General features: G+C 41.2%; 1 pseudogene; it reads right to left on the reverse strand.

Moving 5' to 3' along the window:
- Positions 1 to 8: 8 nt before the first annotated feature.
- LOC121311836 lies at positions 9 to 992 on the reverse strand (annotated as a pseudogene).
- Positions 993 to 1,000: the final 8 nt, after the last annotated feature.

A 1,000-nucleotide genomic window follows, 5' to 3' on the forward strand; every position in this document is an offset into this window, starting at 1 on the left:
AGTTGTGCCAACTCTGGAGATTTGAGACCTTCAGTGTCAATTACCAAGATAAAATCACACTTTAGCTCTTCAAGATCCTCTTTGACTCTGATTAACAGCATGAAGGCTCCTCTCGTGCATCTACCACTGCTAACTGCAAACTGAACCCCAAACATTGTGTTGAGGAGGGTAGACTTCCCAGTGCACTGGACTCCCAACACTGTTACAACCAGCACCCTGCTCTTATGTTGGACTTTCTCATGGAGCTTTGTTAGAACATTGGTCACCCACCTTACAGGGATATTTGATGCATCTCCATCCACCAGTTCAAGGGGGTAGCCATCCAACAACAGATCTGCCCCCAAACTGGGAAGATGTTCAAACTGCTTACAATATTTCTTATAGTCAGTATGGTAGCATGCAGCTTCATAAAGCTGCCCCATTTCACGCATGAAATGCTCAATTCCTAAAGAGCTGTTAGATATTTGTCGATCCAGGAATGCAATTATGTCTTTGTTCTCTGACAACTTGCAACTCTTTTCTTTGTATTCTTCACGAAGACCAGAAAGCTTTTTTCATGCCTTAACATCCAAGTTCATTCTCATCCACTTTAGAAAATAGGATCGTTCTTGTTTGCTTTCAGTGGATATGGCAGAGATGAAACACTGCATTGCTTCAGACAAATCATAACTCATTTGTTGTTATCTCAGTTTCTGTATTTCTTTTTGGAGTTTATTCTTATACTTTTCAATAGGCTGGTCTCCTGCCTTCTGTAGTCTGCACTCCTCCTTTTCTATTTTAGCCAGCTCCTTCCAAAGCTTCCCTTGCAATGGCAACTGATTCTCTTTATATCGCACCACATCGATGCTAGATGTGATTTCTGCAGCACTTCTCTTAGCGTTCTGACATTCAGTGCAGTCTTCATCTACAGAGATCCCCAATTCATGTGCTACAGTAGACATGTCTTCAATAGTCATTTTTTGTTGACAGTTTTCCATGATTTTATTCATAGTTAAGCGCA

This window comes from Polyodon spathula, unplaced genomic scaffold (genome assembly GCF_017654505.1).
Source record: "Polyodon spathula isolate WHYD16114869_AA unplaced genomic scaffold, ASM1765450v1 scaffolds_3303, whole genome shotgun sequence".
Taxonomy (NCBI): domain Eukaryota; kingdom Metazoa; phylum Chordata; class Actinopteri; order Acipenseriformes; family Polyodontidae; genus Polyodon; species Polyodon spathula.